Genomic DNA, 19446 nt, shown 5'->3' on the forward strand with positions numbered 1-19446 from the left:
TTATTCCCTTTCAAAACTTCCAAGTAGAGGCATATCAGTTTACTCAGTACAGGTGGAGGAGTTGACTGCTGAGTTTTTGGGGATTTCTTATGGAACGTAAGACAATCTAATGTAGATATGACGTCACCTATACTGTTACAGCAGACGTCTGAGTAAATGGCACACCAAAGTAGGTAAATACCCAGCAACGTAGCTGCGTTGTTTGCTTGATGACCTGGTGTTTCTTTACCTATACAAAGCGGTTAAAATAGGTGGGCGTATTGAGACGTAACAAGGAGCAGCGTTTGTTTTCACTTTCAGAAAGAAAAATGGAATAGTACAACTATCAAAATAAAAGTGCCCTCAAATCATATGCTAGACTTTCGCTGGTGGAATAGAAGTAACAACCGAGGAACGAAATATTACCCAAAATCAGGTAATACAGTGACTTTTGTGAGGTTTTAACATAAATGACATTTTTACTCTGTTCTCTGTCGGGTTTTACTTGGGACTCGCTTGAACTTACACATATATTGCTTCACTCCAGTCATCGAGCGTATCACTTGGCAATAATTCTAATAATACAATATGAGAACGCTCTCATATTCGATGTTAGTGGGTTTAATTCACAACGGCGATTCCACGCCGTAAATAATAACACAAACTCTAGCTCTGAAATCTCTGCCCTCCCAAATGTGAAGTTATTATCTCATATATCAAACTCAGTTTTGGTTATTTATCATGTAATTGTGCACCAAAAGTCTCCGTTTTTTGTTTGTTGTTTTTTTAAAGGGGGGGTTATTTCTTAGCTGTTGGCTTGCAACACATTATGTTTTGCTATCGAAAGTGACAAATATCGGACTGTGGTTCAGCGGAATGAAAGAGTCTTGTATATCTATACGTATACCGTCAAAAGTCCCTTTAGTTATTCTTTCTTGTCCGAATTGCGCACTTGTGAAACTTAGCCTGCCACTCAGCTTAAGTTGTAAAGTATCGTTCAACTCCATGATCGATGGAAAGATACTGACAATTATTTGACACTAATTCTTACCATGACCTTTTTATGGCGATTTTGCCAGTCGAATACAATGTAAAAATATGTAAGTATCGATTTTGTACCATTTTGTATAGGCATCATGTTTATTTTCAGCGTATAGAACAAGGTTCACCATGATATAAATGTGGCAGGAAGTAGGAGTGGCAATCGTGGCATACAATTGACAGCGTAACCTTAAAGCTACCGGATGGGTGTGAGTTCAGAGATTCTCTGAGTACGCGCGCAAACCCCTCTCCATACATACAGGATGTCAGGAGAGAATTACTTTTAATAGATCACAACAAAGCCCCAGGTCATGATCTCATTCACCCGCTTCTCGTTAAATATGCAGCCGATTACATTTCCACTCACTGTCACACATTATAAATCTTTCAATTTCAACCGGAATTTTTCCAAGCGAGTTGAAGATTGCAAAAATAACATCTCTGTACAAGAAAGGTTCCCCCTTCGACCTTGGTAATTATAGACCGATTTCAGTTTTGCCTGTTTTTAGCAAAATTGTTGAAACTGTTGTAAACAAGCAACTCTGTTCATTTCTTGACAAACACAACATTCTCTTTGATATGCAATATGGGTTCAGAAAAAAGTACAGTACAAAAATGGCACTTGCTGATATTGTTGCTTATTTAACAGATAATATGAACAAGGGTAATTCCAGTCTAGGTATTTTCATTGATTTAAAGAAGACATTCGATACTATCAATCATGACATTCTTATACAAAAACTTCATTATTATGGGGTTAGGGGTATTCCACTAGATTGGTTTCACAGTTATTTATCAGATAGAAATCAATTCGTGGTGGTTGATGGAGAACCCTTTACTCAAAGACAAATCAGGTGTGGAGTACCTCAAGGATCGATATTGGTCCAACTTTATTTTTGATTTATATCAATGATATCTGTAATGCAACCACTTATTTTAATTTTAGGCTGTTTGCCGACGATACAAACATATTTAGATCTCACTGCAAATTCTTCTGGCTTGAAATATAACCACTTGGTTTGTAGGTGGCTTTCGGGTGAACCAGTGTGTAGAAGTTCGGTTTGCCCGAAATCCACTAAGGTTTTTATGGTTTGAAGTCACGCCACCACACAGAGTATGGATGGCGTGTATTCATACCAATACATTGGTGGCTTATTATCAAGCCCGTCATGGTATAAATTTAAGCCGAATGGCTTCTTTTTAAGCCCCTGACAATATAATTTATCGGTTTAAATTTGAGCCACTGGCATCGTTGGTTTGTTTATATACCAACAAATTCATTGGCTCATCTTTAAGCCAACCACAAGTGGCAGCTTTGTGGGCATGGTTTGAGTTTAAACCATTCAAGTTTATGAAATTAATCGGCCTGTTTTCAAGCCATTGTCATCATCAGTCACTGGCTAATTTCTAAACCAGAATTTTACATCACGTCACGACTTGACAGGCCTTTCGCACGATAGGGAGGACCATGCGCATTCAGTGCAACAGATTGATTAGCTTTAATTTTGGGCGATACAATTTTGTGAAGTTTTCAATTGAGCAAAAGACATGGACTTGCTTCAAATCTGTGGGCACATAAATATCAAAACAAATTGAAGGATATAATTGACAATAAAAAGCGTTGATATCAAATGACGTCATTTTCTTTCATTGACATGCAAAAATAAATGTAGGGCCTATACGTCGGATTGTCAACATTTTCCAAGACAATGACGGAAGTAACAACCACAATAATTCATAGCTCAGACTAAAGCTACCACAACCGTGAGTCACGCATACAACAACAAACTTTGGCCGAATGCACGCATGCAGTAGTATTAATACAAGCCTGAAATCGGGATCAATGCTATTCTCTGTAGCCTGTAGGCCCGGATTGTAGGCATATCCTGGATTTTTGCCAGGCCACAGCCTTGATCCTGGGACAAGTCCGACGCGGCATTTTATAATAAGGACATGTTTGAAATGGATGTTCTATGCCCCTGAATGTGCCAAAAATATACACAAGCCATAGCAAACGCAACTGATATTCAGACGGTCGTTCAAATTACCAAAACAGCGTACAAGGAGGAAGTCCTTAACCTTTGACCCTCCTTTCACCCTTTGTAACATTGCACTTTAAAATAGTTCAATTTTACACAATGATTCACCAAGCCAATGTTTAAACTTCGTCATAGATATTATATCTCCGTGACATATGTAAGAATTATAGTACTTGTTGATTGATCGTACTCTTAAAGGGACCGCTGGCTATTGGAATCCCCGTCCCTTCACTTTAGTTGCGTATTAATTCCTGTGTGGCACTGATATGATACCGCGCCCGCCAAAAATCCGAATTACACTGGCCTTCGCACCGTACATAGCCGAGGCGTTACTGACGATCGTATCAGCGCTTACGATTCCGTTCTCCGGTACAAGTCGACAGTAATGGCTTCCGTCGCCGATGAAGAATTACTTCGCAAGCAAGAACTCGTTATGTACCTCAACGATAGCTATTCGCCACCACATATACACGGGTCATGATCAGATGCAAGTTGCAACCGACGTCTTGGAATGCACAGCCGGCACAAATCAAACGTAAGCTTGTTTTTGCGTATTCTGTGGAAGATTTGCAAAGTCATTGATTTAAACCGCGCTTATTTTTTCCTCAAAGCATATCGGCTAGCTTGAACCATTTTAAGTAACATACATGCGTTTGAGTATTGTCGGAAAAAGTGAAAATTTCCTTGTCACAACTATTCGCCATGTCTTCGACATACCGCCACACCATGGACGGGTGTATGTTTATCGTGTTTGTATGGCTTTTCACGACCGCGAATGAATGTGTTTCCCCGAAATCGTCCACGCTGGTCCACGCTGGTCAGCTGGTCAGCGACGAGGAGCTTTTCTAAGAGTAGCCCTGAGTACAGGTATGTGTGTTCCCGGCGTTATACGGCCTCCAGGCTCGCCACTAGCTAGCTCTGCAACGGTCTATATGGAGATAACTGGGGTTGTTGCAGCGAGATTCAAAATGGCGATCCCCGTGGGTAAACAACTTGTCGAGTACGTTGTGTTTCAGAAACGAGCGATTTTGGATGTTAGGAGAAGTTAATCGCATCTTTCCTCGGGTCGGTAAGGAGGTTAAGGTAGGCAGGAAAAGGATTTTGCCCTGATAGAGCAGAATTTCGTCCAAAAAGACAGCGTTTTCCTTGCGGTCCTCATCCGGACCGCAGAGACCCCAGTTATGCGGAGGCCGTAAGTTATAACGCCGGGAACACACAGACCTGTTGATAGCATAGGGGGAAGAAATCAGTCCCCTGGGGTGGGGAGGGAAGGTTTTTTTGTGCAACGGTTTACCTTATTTGATTTTATTAATTTTGACTGTGATATTTCAAATAAAGAGTTCAACTCCACACTGTCTGACTGTTTTCTTTATTGCTACAAGTAATTTTATTAATTTTGACTGTGATATTTCAAATAGAGATTTCAACTCCACACCGTCTGACAGCTTTATATATTACCGACAAGTCCTTATCTCCTCCCCAACTTGTGTATTAATTGCTCCGAAAACATTGCCAACTTGCTAATCCGCTGTCGGTATCAGCGGATTAAGTGATTGAGTCAACACCACAGCCGTCCCACACGCATTAAAATAAGGAAAGGGTTGAAGATCACAGACACAGTGTCACGATGTCGTCCGTTAAAACTAGTGGACGCTTAAAATATTCATGAATTCGTAAATAAACAGGAAGGTACACAACTATTATTCATAAATAAACGGTAAAGGAGCTCCCTAGTGACCGGCCATTGAGAGAAATTACTGAAAGCAACAACCTAGCGACCGGTCGTGTAGACAAATGTTGGCAAAAATTCCACACTTTACACTTACAGCCACGACCTCACGATCGGTCATGGAGAAAAATTACCGGGAAAAAAAGAAAAAAACCTGAAAGCCATAACCTCATGACCGATCATTGAGAAAATTTCGGGCTAAATTCAACTCTATATAGCCACGACCGGTCGTTGAAAAAAATTACCGGGGAAAAAAGTCAAAGCTTGAAAGCCATAACCCCATGACCGATCGTTGAGAAAATGTCGGGAAAACTTTAACACTTTTCGGCCACTACCTCTACCGGTCGTGGACAGAAAATGAAGTCGAATACCTGAAAGTCACGGTCGTTGAGAAAATGTCGTGAAAATTCAACACTTTACAGCCACGACCTGGTGCGATCGGACGTTGTGGAGAGAAAATATTTGGAAAAAATCGGAAACCTGAAATCTACGACCGTGGACGCTTAAACTATTCTCGTTGAGAGAAATTGAAGCCCTTTGTCTGTGATGAAATCAACTAAGCTACCGTCCGACCGATCAGGAGAGAAAATGTAGAAAAGTGAAAAGGTCAATAACAACAGCCATGTGGAGAGACAGCTCAGAAAAATTAAAATACATGATCTGGGCGGCCTGAAGGAGAACAGCAACGTTACAAAATTTTTGATGACATAGGTTAAGTTCCTGACTACATTTTCTATACCCTAGAACTTTAAAAAGCTAAGTCCATCCTTTCAGTTCATTCAGATTATGTGCTGTCGTCGTTGAGTTGCGTGTTTGAGGAATGATAATGGTGGAAAGTGCATAACAATATACAGCGAAAATATATAAAAGTCAGCGTGGACCCTCTGTTGTGCCGCGCAACAACCTAAACGCAGCCGCTGACGTTTTTACAGACAGAATACACAGACAATGTGGCAAATACCATGAAATCGTTTTTATTGAAAAGGCGTGCTTGCAGTACCAGCACACAACAAAAAACTGAATAAAAAGTTGATAATTTTATCCATCTTGTTCTCGGAAAGTGAAGCGAGGGCTGTCCGTCTTTGGGGAAAATACATAATTTACGCTACACATGGACGCGGAAGTGAAAAACACACTAACATTTTAAAACGAGAACGGGCAAGAAAATGTCAGTAAATTCGTAATCCTGGTAATAACTGGGGTTAATATTAGGATCGAAGTCTAATCGTGTTCCTTGCCATTCAAGATGTTTTGTTGATACGATGTGCACATTGTGGAGGTTCTTTTGGAGTACCTGTAGGCATGGAGGCATGCTGTAGGTGAGAACTTCATTGGTACGGATTGTCGCTGATGTATTAGCGGGTAGGCCGGGCAAACGAGTCAGTCACAGTCGATGATGGTGTGCTACGTTTACGATAGACGCTATAGATGTACGGTGACGATGGTGGCATCGAATAATATCTGAATATGGATAGTGTATAACACTGGCATACACGATGACATCAATCTATATTGAGCTGCCTGCAGCTGCAGCGGTGTTCGGTTCGGTTGATGCTGTCTGAGCCTCGCTACAAGGAGAAAAATCTCCTTGTCTGTGGCTGTTGAAGCTACCACCTCGATTGACCAAGGAGGTTTGTGTAGATGCAGAGGCAGGAAACGTGATACCTCGCCCTTCAGCTCTTTCCGTGCAGGATTTACAGAAGTTTTGGTTATATTCTCGAACTCATCGTTAGCAACATTTTGTGACAAAAAGGATACAAATTGAATCCTTGTTTTGATTTTGTAGGATTGATTAAAACCAGTCTGTAGCTTGATCTTATAAAACTTTTGCTCATTTTGAGCATGATGTACTAACTTTGACATTATGTAACATCAAACGCATCATGGGAAATATGTTTACTTCTGGACTGGAAATAAACAGGTTTTAGGTCAAAAGGTTCTACTTCCGACTTCCGCTCTTACGGACGACATCGGACCATGACCGACTCAAAAATGTAGGTTGGTTTTCTGGCTCAAGATGACCATTTTAGACGGCGTACTTTGGCATGTAACAGTTCATCGGTATAGCGATGCTTTTGATAGTCGTTAAATTTCGATTGACTTCTATATCTGCTCAGATTTGCGTTTTTTTGTGACACTGTGTCTGTGATCTTCAACCCTTTCCTTATTTTACTACGTGTGTGACGGCTGTGGTGTTGACTCAATCACTTAATCCGCTGATACGGACAGCGGATTAGCAAGTTGGCAATGTTTTCGGAGCAATTACAGTGGTGTATACACAAGTTGGAGAGGAGATAAGCAGGGTTCGACATTAGTGTAAAATGATCACTATCCCGCAGGACCAGTAAAATGTTCAATTCAGTGGTCCTGCAAAAGATTTGGTAGTCCCGTCTGAAAGTCTCATGACATAACTAGGCAATAACTTGTTGTTCGAAAAATGTTTTATTTCACATTAAAGAAAAACTCTCCGCACTTACAGAAACATATCATTTACATTTAGGAGTCAACTGTTGCTGACTAGTATCCTAGCCACTGAAGAAAGTCAATGTCAAACATGGTAGAACTGTGGTTTCCAAAGTACTGTTCACTAGTCACCAGACATAGAAATTTGCTGAAACATTGCATATGCTTTCTGTGCATGGTTAAGTCTGTAATTAATCATAGAAGATAGTTTGCTGCGCTCACAATCGGCTATAGCAGAAACAAATTATCGTGCCCTTTTGTCATTTCTATACGTAGACCCGACATTCAAACCTTTTGCTTCATCTAAGTCACACAACCAAGGAAAATCGGAAAATGGTCTGCCATGTTTAGCGAGAGCATGTGGCGTTTTGAAGAGAACCTAGTCTGCTGACAACCTCTTTATTCAAAGATAGAATAATTTTATCGGCCCGAGTCTCGCCAGGTTTCGCCTGCTTGGCTTCCAGCTTACCAACATTCCTGCTATGAGTAACTGAGATGGCATGTGCCTTAACAGAATCTAGTTTAAAATTCGAACATCCTGTCACAAAGGTGCCCACAGCGTCAAATTTTCGACAAACCTCGCAGTACATTTTCCCCTTACCATTACTGACAAAATAGGACAGCCAAGTGTATTTCGTTTTCCAAGCCTCCTGAAATTCACCTACCCGGACGTTATCATCGTAGCACTGCTACTGTAGATCATGCCTATTTGACAGCCGGGGGAGTATAGCCAACCAAAACACGTTCCATCATTAGTAAAACATCAGAGCTGAAAATAGATCGTGCGAGTTGTTGCTAGCAAACGGAATGGACGACGCCATTGAACTATGCGCATTGCATAGTGCGCACCCCATACACAGTGCCACCGGCGCGGCAAATGGCGCGGCATTGCCACCGGCCATGTACACTATCTGCGTGAAAACACCGGCGCAGTAGTTTTTCAATGGCCGAGCACTTCGAAGTTGCTGACGATCAGTAGATCGTGTTTATTTGCAGTTTAAACCAAAAGCTACTTATCGAAAAGTCACTATCCCGTCGGACTTGCAACAAAATAATTTTACTAGTCCTTAAAAAAAGTTACTAGACTCGGGATAGTGGGCCAGCGTGAATGTCGAACCTGGGTAAGGACTTGTCGGTAATAATAAAGCAGTCAGACGGTGTGGAGTTGAACTCTTTATTTGAAATATCACAGTCAAAATTAATAAAATCAAATAAGGTAAACCGTTGCACACAAAAAAATCTCTCCCCACCCCAGGGTCCTTTCATCTGTTCCCTATGCCTGTACGCAGGGCTATTCTTTGAGGAGGTAGATCATGAATGCGTCGCCCGGTGTACGTCGTCCATAGTCCGCTATACATTTAATAACCCCTTGCCATTGTCCATCCTGAACGGAAAGATGGCAATCATTTAAATTTTGTCACCCATCAGTTCACAGGAAAATTGCATTTAATAACCTTTGTCATTATTATATAGGACGGAGACACCAACAAACAGCTGCAACAAGAGCTATTGCCACAGTAAAGAGATGCCCCATTTTACCAGAAAAAGTGAGTAAAAGTGCACATTTGTTTCACACTACCTTTCTGTGTTATTTTCAGGCAAACTGACTTGCCACAGCTTATTTGCAGGTATCCTCATGCCATTCTTTCAATAACAAACATACTGTTTCATGGATGATATATTTCTTGTTTATGTTGATAATAACCTCAAACTGGCAACTTAGATGATTTAATACAGACACATACCTCACAAATCCTTTGGCCAAAAAGATGTAATGGTTGATTCTGTTATTCAAGGCAAATTTATGTTTCCACAGCATGATTTGAACTTGGGTCCTTCAACATTGCTTACACAATTTTGTGAGCCATCTTGTCACTCAAGATGGGTAAATATTAAAATCATTCATTTCCAGCAAATAACTTCCTATACAAATGTGACTATTGACTTCCACTAACCGGTAATAGATAATTATTTGTTTCTTTTTCAACAGATTGTCCAGGACATAACATACTCGATACAGAAAATGCCTTCAGCTCCACAAATTAACAATGGATTCTCTGTGTACAATGTGTAAGCAGAATGAAGACTGCCCTCAGATATGGAATTCAAAGAGCGAATATATAAAAGGTGATCAAGTATTGTTATGTGCAGTGATAATAATTACATCAGGCATGAATGTTCCTCGTATTTCCACATAGTACACTAACACTTTGGGTTTTGTTTAAATTTCAGCTGTTATTACATATCTGTGACATATTATCTTTGTCGTGGTCACACAACAGACAGACCTGTTTAAACTTTTTATTGTTATAATCAATCTTATGAGGGGAGCCATTTGCTTGCACCTGGTTTATGATATTGAATCTTAGTCTGGTGTATCAAAACATAATTTGCCATTTCCCTTATTTTTAAACAGGCATCAAACATTTTTGGTTCTCAAGTGTCTTTGGTGGAAAAACTGCAGTTGGAAAAATTGTAACAGTTGTGACGTAAGTATTGCTTGTTGAAAAAAATTGTTACTGTGATTCAGTACAAACTAGTCAAGGCACATAATGTGCCTTGACTAGTTTGCTCTGACATTAGCTGTAAGTTTTAGCAATTTTCAATCTTCATTGTTGTGTGTACAAACTGCAGTTTTGATAGCTATATAACAGTCTCTTGAATACCAGTGTTCTGCTTGACAATGTACTGTGTACATGCTTAACATCCATTGTTATTGTTGACAAATGAATTCTATTCCAGACTGAAATTAGATTTTAACAATAACCATGCTATACACATATAAACTGGGTTGATACTGTATGTTAGACATTCATTATGCTTTAAGAAGTAGAACAAGAAACTATATACACACAACAAAACTACTTGGAAATTGCCAATGGCTACAGCTGATGGAGTTTCATCATGCTGGATTTATAATTTCTGTCAGATTCAGTACAACGACGTCCGTGTAATCTACACTGGAAATCTCTCACAGCCCTTTTACATTCTGAGGGCTGGTTCAGGGATGTGCACATACCTGTACCAGCTCTGGAAGCTACATAGACTACCAGCTATTAAAATAATATCCTCAGTGTAGTATAGTCAGAAAAATAAGTAGCACAGCTGCATTTCACATCCATGTACCTAGTGTGTCAACAGTCCTGTACAATAGTTTTGCAAATAGTACATGTACCGTAACATGGGTTTGAAAAAATGAGCTTCAAAATTTGCTTCCAAATCAACCTTGTAGAAGCAATGTGTACATGCAGTTCTGTAATAGGGAAATTCCAACATAACTGGTACATGAATGTCTGCATAGGCACAATTGCACTGTGTGTTTACAATAAGGCTGGTACAGGGAAGTAAGCTTTTATGTGACAAGGGTAAAAAGGGGCTGAAAATTTCACAGCTGAAAATTTCACTATGCCTCAAATGCTGAACACAGGTCCTGGTAGAGGGAGGTGATCAGCACATCTGGTACATGCATATAGTGCTAGGCATGTCACACACATACAGCACACATTCCTATATCTGGATGTGTATAAAATTACCCCTGCTACAGTGTTGTCAGGTATATGGGTGGTACACAGAGTGCTCGTCAAAGCTGTGCTAGGATGTTGTACAAGGACATGGCCATGTCGAATCTGCATTTGTCAATTTATTTCAAGATAAAGGCAGATATGACCATCAACCATACCCTCATTCACATGAATCATATGTTTACTTGGTAGATTATGGCTTAGTTCTGTTGTTCGGATCTCCATTAGCCACAACTTGGGGGCTTTCTGCCAGCATTTTTGTTCTGCTTATCAACTGTAGTTTCCCATTCAAGTCATTGAAGCATAATGAAATCCTCAATGTTTAGCTACTCAGTACAGTATGTACATGTAGCATTGTTATTGTTGAAATTTCATTTAGGGCTGGACAAGAATTCATTTGTCAATTATAAAAATGATAAAAATACAGGCTGTGTTTACAAACATAATACTTGGCATTTTAGTATGCTGAGGAAAGTAGTCCAAGAAAGTGTAGATGATAAACAGTAGTTACAGTTAATGGAGCTTCACTTACTTATTTCAAACTATATACATGTGAAGTATATCATCAATTATGGCTGTTGCATAGCCAGAGTGATAAAATGCTTTCTCAAAGTCTTTCCAGCTTCTTTGCAAGTCTCAAAAGCACATTGCACTGTGACTCTAACATATCTTGCCTTGTAATATATTCATTTTGATATTCTGGATTTAAAATTCATTATCATGACATTCAAACCATAGTTTTACACATTTTTGCAAGTGCAGTGATGCAGCAAGGCCTATGACATTGACAATAACTTGTAAGAGCTCTCTTTTTCATGCTAAGAGACTTTACCCTGAGTAGTCATGTCAGATTATTGGTGCACCAAGAAAGACTTGATAATAGTGTACCTGCAGTCAAATATGTGTTTAAGAACATGACTGTAATTTAGAATGCTGCCAATAAACATTCCAATATACTTGCACAAATTCCCTAAACATACCAGTAGATAGGCCTTGCCCTCATTGTACTGGTAGCTTGGTACTGAGTGTTTTACCATGATCTAACCTTGTGCCTCAAATTTAAAGTGTTTACATCTTTTACATTCCAGGATACTGGAAAACTCCGAGGAAGAGATGCAAAGCAGCAGCCCTGTTTAGGTATGCTCGTCTATGAAGGAGCAAGCAGTTTGTGTTGTTTCTTGAAGGTGTAATCTTCTGCAGCATGGAAAGAGACAATGTTATGCTGGGTTTGCTTAGTTATCTAGGGTCTCAAAGTTTAATTACATCAGATGTCTGAAAGGAACTTGTTAATTTGTAGAGTACTTCTGGCTTGACAAAGCTGGGATGTGAACTAAATGTGCTGACAATTATGAGTGGTCTGTAATGCACAGGGGATTTCCCGGTGAAACAGCTAGCAATTTTGCATCAGATGCATGAGGTAACTTTATAACATCAAATTATGTTATCAGTATGATCTTACAAGTAGCATTCATAAGAATGTCATTTCAGGGAGTATACCCTTGTAAGTATTAGATTTAATTATGTTGCAACAATTACTGTTTCATTTCTTGTAAATTGCAATAAATGTTAATCTGAAATTAATTTTGATGATTGTTGTTGTTGTTTTTTTAATGTAGCTTGCATGCAGGATTTCTAACTATTTCAGCTGTTGTTTGTGTTTCAGATATTTTACAGTCCTGCTTTGTGTAGCTCCATCACATAGAGGACCCAATAGGCCATTCCATGGATGATAATCCTCCCCTGTGTCTGCAAAATTTGAAGAAATCCATTTTAAATTTGAAGGATGGTCAGACATAATTATCCCCCTCCCCCCAGCAATATGGCCAATATTGAACTGGTTTGTCAGCAAGCCATACAAAAGCCCTAGAGTGGCATGTCTGCAAGCCAGCTTGTAATGGCTTGTTGGTAAACCAGAGGAATCCTTATAGTGGCTTGCTTGTAAACCATAATTAGTCAGAAATTGGTTTGTTTGTAAGCCACATTGCAGTAATATTGGCTTATCTTCAAACCAGATGGAACCAGAATTGGCTTACTGTTGAGCCAGAGAAGTGTGGTATTGGTTTACAAATAAGCCACTATTCAGCATTATCTGGTATATGGGCAAGCCACAGTATCTAAAGCCCAGTTCATATAAGAGTGGATTGCCTGTAAACCATTGTTCAGTACTAACTGGCTTACTGGCAAGCTGAAGTGATCTTTACTTGGCATGTATATATGCCGTATCAAAACCCAAACTGGCATGCACAGAAACCAGACTTGGCATGCCAGAAAGCCAAATATAAGCCAAAATTCACAACTCGAAACAATCCGTTTACTGACAAACAAGCCGGTTTATTTTTGGCTTGAATTTAGCTGGCCGGCAAACCAGAAAAATTTGCAGTGTGCCCAGCAAATAAATTTGAATGACGTCACTTTTCAACTTAATGAGATCGACAAATGATGTAAGGGAAATAAATTAACCATAAATGCAGACAAAACAAACTATATGATTATCAAAACACCCCAGAGAAGGGTTACTTTGAGGGTAACTTACGTATCGGTACTACAGTTATTAAAAATGTTTGTTCAGCAGGTTATCTTGGTGTAAATATTGATTCTTCTTTTTCTTGGAAATCACACATTCAGAGAATTGTAAAAGCTATTACACCGAAAATGGGTATTATTTCAAAAATTCGACATTTTGTTCCAAAATCTGTTCTTCTTCATATTTACAACGCTTTTATTTTACCTCACTTATCCTACTGTATTGAAATTTGGGGAAACACCTATCAGACTTACCTTGAGCCAATTTTCCTTCTTCAGAAAAAGCTAGTTCGCTTAATCACCTTCTCCGATTTTCATGCTCATTCTGAGCCTTTGTTCCGAAATTTACGTATTTTGAATATTTACAAGTTAAGTAAATATTACTCATGTATGTTTATTTTTGACTTAAAGCATAACAATTTACCCCATAGAATTGATCGTTATTTTGACCTTGTCTCCCATGATTATCTAACACGTTCAATTACCGACAATAATATTCGAGCCCCACATACAAGACTTAGAATTATTCAACATAACATGACGTATGCAGTTACCAAACATTGGAACTCTTTACCACTTTCATTAAAGAAACTAGAATCCAGAAGTTTATTCAAAACGGAATTGCATTCTTATTTACTAAATTAATTTTACAAACTCTAGTGTCATATTTATTTTAGTGTTATATTTATATATTTGTTGTTGCTGATTGACACTTTATTTTATTTTATTTTTTTTATTACAATTACCACTCATTTGCTGTCACCCGTCTGTCTCATATACTTACGTATGATTGCTTTCTTATACTTTTTTCTTTGAGATTCGGGCCATGGACTAGATTAGTCTCTATGGACTATTTCTATGGTCCTCACCAGAAACATTGTAACGTGGTATACTTTGACATTTGTTTTTGTGTTGTAGTTGTTTTTTTCTTTCTGGTGAAATAAATTTGATGATTGATTGATGATTGATACACTATCTTGATTTATGAAGGATATCATTTGCACTTTTAGTGTGAGTTTTCAGATTCACTGACTGAAGACTCTTTTCATCATTGTTGATTATTTTTGCTATTTCGATTAAGTTACTACCCAGAGTAACATGACATCACACGAACTAAAGAGTGAGAGGCAATGTTGCATTAATGAAAACTTGCTCTTTTCATAGGACGGTCTATGAATTGTCTAAGGAATTGACTCTGGCTAATTTTTCTTTTCGAAGGAAACGAACATGGCTATGGATAGCAATTTTTCTGCCTTGACCCTGGCTATGTATTTTTGACTCGCGATCGAGCGTGTAGGCGACACTCTGATCTCAATACTAGGACCTGGTCTCATTGGAGACATTGAAGCATGCAAGTTGGGCACGTTGATATCTTGACTGAGGAATACACAGTATCTATCTTGACTTCTTCATCCCTATCGAATACATTCAGCAAAGTCAGAAGGTACCAAAGTTTCCTCTTATTCGTTATAGTAAATATATGATAAAAATAATCCTCCACGTGCTTTAAATTGTCTGGTTTGACGTCAGTTCATTTCAGCTATAATTCATATCAATGCCATATAATTGGATATAAAATTCTATCGTGTTCGGTCATAGACTAATCTGAGGTACTTAACGCTAAGTGGTCCGTCCAGACTTGCGCTTTAGAAGAACAACTACGTGAATATCACTGTTTGTCCAGTCATCTTGTATTGATAAATTCCCTCGTAGGAAAAGGATTCATGCAACTGCACATTATAAAAATAAATGATAAAGAAAAGATCGTTCCAATCACAACATTTTGAATTAAGAGCTGAAAGTAAACCCTGCGAAATAACTCTCATAACGTCATAATATAATAGAAAAGTGTTTCGTCATATTTTACTTATGACTAACCATCAAAACCAGTTTTACTCCAGCATGTTTGATAAAAATACTAACAAATAATTCATCACACTTTTCCTATGATTACCCATCAAAATTACTTTCACTTCAACATATGTGACAATCTAGTGAAAACACAGGAAGCATGGTTGAAAGCAGTAGATGCAATTAATGGAGTTCACGTATTCCACAGGGACGTTTATATCACACGACGTAGAAATATGTTATGCAAAGTGCATCGCGTTCACTTGATTACACAATCTGGTAAAGTACATCAGTACATATTACAAAACTGCAAATGTTTGTTCACCGAAGTCTCTCTTCTATAGGTTTGACAAATATGTAGCTTGGTTGTAGTGTTTTCAATGCAATACAGCTGAATTGACCTGAAACGTATCGCCTACGTCACAGACTTCAAGAAGCCGGTATTACATCATTTTGAAGATAAATGAAATAAACAATTGTACTGCGGCATTTTGTAATACTGACGCATTTTGTAATAACTTACGCAAAATGTAATAAGGGGTATCAGTATTTTGTAATAACTGACGCATTTTGTAATAACGTTGCAGTATTTTGTAAGCATTTTGTAATAAAAAATTGTCTACGCAAAATGTAACAAGGGTATCAGCATTTTGTAATAATTCGCACTTTGTAATAACAGTTAACGCATTTTGTAATAATTTTAAAAACTTTTCTCAGTTTTAAAGCATTTGACTTTGTAATGGTATTACAAAGTGTGTGTTTACTCGTTAAGTAAGTACAAAAATTGATCGCTCCCTGACTTCCATTTCAAATTAGAATAGCTGTCATCAGTAGTTTTACCAAACTGATCATCTGAGGCAGGTAACTACTAGATTTTGACTAGTTTATTATCATATATTTGAGAGAATAATTGGTATACACTGTCAGTTGATTTATTAAATAGAGGATAACATCATTCTTTCTGATGTATTGCAGACAACCAGCAATCAACAGGTAGATACTCAGATAAAATAAAATATTATAACATAAAGTAAATTACTATACATCTGCCTTCGCAAATAATAGAATCGAGCTTCCGTAAAAACGGGCACTTAACGGGGATGCAGTAACCCCTTTACTTTCATATTTGATGATAAACATTGCATCATTGAATGGCTCCATACTGAAACTCCATACTGTACTTTGAAAATAACTTCTGATAAAAGAAACAGAAGTAAATGTATTACGGATGTTTGAAGGTGAAAAATATTATGAGGTAATAACGACAGTTCACCAAGACGGCACTGTACAAATCTGGCACGACATCGCTGCTCGGCTCGTACATCCGATGTTGGATGAGCGCGCGATGTAAACAAAGATGGCGCTTACCCTAAACCCGATCGGAAACGACCGGTGCATATATTCTTGATAAAAAAGGAGATGTATGATATAGAAATACCAGGCGACGCGCTGACCATTAACGTTTGTTTGTGGGCAAGGGCGAGAGGAAAGCCGAAAATTAACGGGCGAGGCTTGCCGAGCCCGTTAATTTGGCTTTCCTCGAGTCCACGCCAACAAATAAACGTTAATGCTCAGATGGGAGTCTGTTATTTCCATTATATTATCATCGAACGCAAGAAACCGTCAAAATTTCCGAAAATTTAGGAGCGAACGACAACTGGGCCCCAGAAACTGAGCAATACGCGACGCACTGTCACGCGCGCTGTCAAAAATTGGCAAAGCCGGAGATGTTTTCAGAAAAAAGTATCTTAACTTGACCTACAAGTGCTCCATTTTATTTTGTGATTGATTATGAATTACGTTTGAGCTGTAAAATTACGATACTTTGAGTCGTTTATCTTATTATTCATATTCACGGGCATGTAATCAAACCATTACTGTGAATTTTTGGTCAGTCACGTGGTTTAGCTCGACCTGCATGGTAATATAATAATAACTATTACGAAAATACCGCAAAGTAAGCATTCAGACATTAGTGCAACGCATCGCCGGACGCGCTAAACGCGCGCTAATGACTAAATCTATGTGTCGTTATACATTCTTTGCGTTATTTTCATAATAACCTTAACTATACTGAAGTAATCTAAAGTAAACAAAATTAAAACTAAACTAAACTAAACTAAACTAAATAGTCAGAATAATCTGATGTTTTAGTGATTTGACTTGTTAGTCCCCGCGGACGAAGTCCGGCGGGGACTTACGGATTGGGTCCTGTCCGTCTGTGCGTCCGTCTGTCCGTGCGTCCGTTCGTCCGCAGCCGTTTCTCAGACACTGCTGAACCAATTTTGTTCAAACTTGGCACAAAGGCATAGCACTATGACCTACAGATGAACATCGATTATTTTTCGATACGATTCACTATGGCCGCAAGGTGGCCATATTTTTGCAATTTTTCATGTCTTTGAGTCATAAATCAAACATCCTTGAACCGGTTCTATTCAAACTTGGCACAAAGGCATAACACTATGGCCTACATATGCATGTAGAATTATATTGCGATACGATCCAAAATGGGCGTGAGACGGCCATTTTGTTTGCGATTTTTCGTGTCTTTGAACAATTTACACAAACATCCTTGAACCGATTCTTTTCAAACTTGGCACAAAGGCACAACTCTATAGCCTACATATGCATGTAGAATTATATTGCGATACGATCCAATATTGGCGTGAGGCGGCTATTTGTTGCGATTTTTTCATGTCTTTGAACCATAACTGAAACATCCTTGAACCGAATTTGTTCAAACATTGCACAAAGGCAAAGCACTATGGCATACATATGCATGTATCAATTAACCTTGCGATAGGAGCCAATATGGCTGCAGAACTGCCATTTTGTTGGAATTTTGCATGTCTTTGAAGCTTAATTCAAAGGTCATTACACCGATTTTGTCCAAACTTGGCACAAAGATCATGCACTATGGCATACATGTACATGTCAATGTACTTCGTGACATGTTCCAATATGGTTGCCAGATTGTCATTTTTCCCCAATATCGCTGCTAGATGGTCATTTTTGGATTTCTTCTTGTCTTTTCCTTATCCAATGTTGTTGAGACTTGGTACAAAGATAAAGTACTATGGCATACATATGCATGTCTACTAATTTTGTGCTATGATCCATATGGTCAATAGACAGCCATTTGATTTCAATTTTGGTGTGATTTTTTATGTCTTTAAAACATAAACATAGGTCTCTGTCCTTCGATGGACTGATTTTGTTTAAACGTAATAGGCTGCATTCTTGTGCATATTAATTTGTTTCATTATATGATCCAAAATGGCTAATTACAACAGCATACCCGATCCATACCATTTCTAAAATTTCCACCAAAACATGTGTATAGTATGTGCCATCATGACACTAGAGGCAGTGAGGGCATCGTTATGTGTGATATAATCAAAAGTTCCTTCAATGGTCATTACCGGCAGAGAGGGGTCAATTTTATTGAACGTTCCTCAGATTACTTTATTATGCAAGTCACAGGCCTGATGCACCCCGCATCAATATCATTCCACAGCTACGTAGACCACAGCTACCTAGACACCAAAGATTATAACAAAATGGACAAGCGGGGACTGTGTCATCAACGATGACTTGTTTAGCTACTAAAGCGGAAGTATATCTGACCTGTTGAGTATGTATGTATGTATGTATGTATGTATGTATGTATGTATGTATGTATGTATGTATGTATGTATGTATGTATGTATGTATGTATGTATGTATGTATGTATGTATGTATGTATGTATGTATGTATGTATGTATGTATGTATGTATGTATGTATGTATGTATGTATGTATGTATGTATGTATGTATGCATGCATCTACGTGGGTAGGGAGGAGGAAGGGAGGGAGGAGAGGAAAGAGTGCCTGAGTATACCTGTCTATCTATCTATCAATCTGTCTGTCTGTCTGTCTGTCTGTCTATCTTTCTATGGCTGTTATCATTTAATGATAATGGCAGATGGCAGGTATAACAGTAGGATAGCAAATCAAATTTAGCTTAATCTTAGTATCGCAGGGCAGCTTATCCTAGCTCGTTGGCTAGACATATTTTACCATAGGGCGATAGCGTAGATTCAAAGGAGGAAGACAACGGGAAAGAAATAGATCTGAGAAAACAAAACCATGGCTCAGTAGATATATGAATTGTCACCTTTTACATACAAGGAAAAGTGGCTGGTCTGTCGATAGAGCTTTATTTGTACTTGTTTATGGGATGATTAAAATAAATGATCATTCAGTATTTTTATGATACTGTGTATGTTAATCATGGAAGCATTAACATTGAAACA

General features: G+C 38.5%; 1 long non-coding RNA gene across 1 annotated transcript; it reads left to right on the top strand.

Moving 5' to 3' along the window:
• Positions 1-3326: 3326 nt before the first annotated feature.
• On the top strand, positions 3327-12187 carry LOC139142263 (uncharacterized). Its single transcript, XR_011554342.1, has 5 exons — positions 3327-3594; positions 8725-8798; positions 9242-9378; positions 9668-9740; positions 11861-12187. It is a non-coding gene; the product is annotated as an uncharacterized lncRNA (long non-coding RNA).
• Positions 12188-19446: the final 7259 nt, after the last annotated feature.

Source organism: Ptychodera flava, chromosome 10, assembly GCF_041260155.1.
Source record: "Ptychodera flava strain L36383 chromosome 10, AS_Pfla_20210202, whole genome shotgun sequence".
Taxonomy (NCBI): domain Eukaryota; kingdom Metazoa; phylum Hemichordata; class Enteropneusta; family Ptychoderidae; genus Ptychodera; species Ptychodera flava.